A 2,900-nucleotide genomic window follows, 5' to 3' on the forward strand; every position below is an offset into this window, starting at 1 on the left:
TTGATAACGTGAGCTTTATTCTGCTTTTGCCAGCGACACAATGGAGGCTGTGTACTTGTCAACAGCCATTCTTCACGTTTAGGGATAGACCGATATAACCAGCGAGTTTCGTTACTTTTCCGCTGCCGCAAGGCGTCGGGGGAACTTTAGACTTTCTTCACGGACGACAACATCGCTGGAGCTCTGCCCTCGCAGAGCACGAAACGGCACGAGCCGTTTCGTGCGCTGCCACCTGCCTCCCGTGAAGTAAAGTTATGGTGACGTCACGCATGCGTGGAACGCTGATTGAGATTGGTCTAAGGAACGGTTCACCCATTCTAGGCGTGGGAATGGAACCAGTGTCTGCATTCCTAAGAGTTTAAAGGAATGGAATTACTGAAATTCTAATCCACCGAATAGAGTTGGAATGGAAATAGGGGTGCTCATGGCACAACACTAGACTTCATATCAAGTGGAATTGCACTATAGCGGGGATGTCTTGAATGTGTACAAATCAGTTCTTAACGTATTAAAACAAATATAAAAATGCGTACAAAGAAGTGTCCGTAGTACTCATTCCCTGTGTGATCGGGCATTTAGGGCAAGCTATTATGGTCATGTGTTAAAGTGCCAGCTCTAAGAAGCTCGTGTCGCAGAAAATCCGGCGTCGGTGTGACGTCGGCCAGGACGGGAAATCCCCCCCTCCCCCCCCCTCCCTGAGGTAGATAATTAATTGACCTAACACAAAAAAATAACTTCAATGAAATTTAGGCGGAGTGGGGTCGAACTCACGACCCTGCCGTTGCGAGCCAGACATGCTACCGACCATGCCACGCAGACTTTTTGTTTGCTTTATTGCATGCCACGCAGACGCTTTGGTTTGGCAGAGAAATTGCTACATTTTATTTACAAAGTACAAATACAAGCAAAGGGGAAGTCAAGAGGATAATTACAATAGAAATTATTATAAATAAAAAACGCTTAACTGTGCATTTTAACCACGGGCAAAAAGGAGTCCCTCAGTTCCTCACATCGAATGCACCTGAGAGTTTGTGAAATGAACGAACCTCGAAGAGGGACAGGTCACCGTCTATGCCACGCAGACACGCTTGCACTGTTTGTATACGGGTGGGGTTCATATGTTTATCGATAGTGTTCCACTCTTAACTGTGAAACTTAAGCGTCCTACCCTATTTTTTTATGAAGATGAATTTTTGTAAAGAATGCATAAAATAGACCATGCATGCGTATATTTTTATTGGTGGATTCTCATGAATATCTTGAAGCATCCCTACAAAAAACGAACTCGTAAATGAGATTTGACAAATATTAAAAAGAAATTGTGCCTTCAAACACAAAATCATTTTACACCGCGATTTAAAAAAAAAAATTCAGGATTTAATTTAGAAGATTGACGTCTGGGTTATCTTATGTATCTTAAATCAGAATTTTTTTTGAAATGATTAAATAGGTATGAGAACAACATGTTTAATATTTTCAAGCATCCACATTCACGTTAAGATTCGACTCAGACTTCCCTCGCAGAAAATTATGCAATATACATGCGTTCGTGCACTTAATTAGATAGACCCAAGGGTGATATCTCGGAAGGTCTTACTTCAAAATGCCCGTAAATCTTTGCACCACATATGGAACCGCAAAAACAAATGAACATTGTGAAGAAGTCCGAGTACAACACAAGCCGGCAGAATATGATAAAGTGCTGGAATGTAATTACAATCAGTTGCCAAGATTTGTGCAGTCCACTTAGGAAATGCGGAATAAACTGAAATAAAGTTTCACCGCGTTATGATCTCTAAATACGTGAACACAAACATACAGTACCTGACCGTGATAAGCAGTAGAAGTAGAAATAGACAAGCAGGGCGTGCAATGACGTGCGTCATGTCTTGGCAAAGGAAGAATATTTGTTAGCCTGGGCAAACGATAAATTCTTTAAAATTGCGTTTCGGATATGTGGTTCCTTCTTGCCACCTGGCCTCGATGTTTGATGCTGAGATGAAGAACGCGGGTATATAAGGCCTCGAAGGGACTTTCGTTTATACTTTGGTTATTGTGTATTTGGTGGTTCCTTTCTTCCCGAGTGGAATTTTCGAAAAAATAAGAAAATTGACTTCATTGTAAGGGCGCAAACGAGCGGGTTGAAATTGAACATGACAAACACTGCCACGGTAGGCAAGAAACGACACGAACAATAAAAGATCTCAAGATATTTTAGTTTTCGTGTCGTTTCTTGTATGCTGTCTCAGGGTTTATGTCATGTTCAAGATTGACATGCGTTTGTTTTTGCGAAAGGTTGACATGCTTTTGTTTTTGCGAACTATGAAGAGCGGGATATTTTTAAACCATCTGGAGTTTCGTAGCTGACGCATAGAGGACATCGAAGGACAGATATGTACACATAAGGTCAATGTGTGTGTTTCGGGAGCTAGAGGGGCAGATGTCAGACTTGAGAACTGACAAAACCCTGCTTGGGGCCTGAAATACATAGATAAGTAATACTTGGCGAAATGAATAGAACCGGCACTAGTTATATATCCAAAGCAATACTTCCTTGCAGTACACTCATTATTCTTTACTCACAAGCATCTAAATTTGAAACGACCCAGTGCATTTTCTGCGGTCTCGGCGAAATCCCTTGTAAGGAATGCGCGCGCTGCCTCGAGGACACTGAGTATCCGCGAAGATTCACCTTGGGCACCTACCGCCCTACAACAACCGATGCAGCACTAAACATTGGGCCGATAATCGGATAGACGCTGGTGACACGGCCTAACAGTGGACTGTGTTTCCCAATCGGTGCCCGGTAGTGGTAAATATTGAGGTGATCTTGGTATGGGTGACCAATATTACAAATATTTCCCAGCATGTATCCAGTGTTGGTAAATATTGGGACAATC

This window comes from Ixodes scapularis, unplaced genomic scaffold (genome assembly GCF_016920785.2).
Source record: "Ixodes scapularis isolate PalLabHiFi unplaced genomic scaffold, ASM1692078v2 PGA_scaffold5__190_contigs__length_132052651, whole genome shotgun sequence".
Classification (NCBI taxonomy): Eukaryota; Metazoa; Arthropoda; class Arachnida; order Ixodida; family Ixodidae; genus Ixodes; species Ixodes scapularis.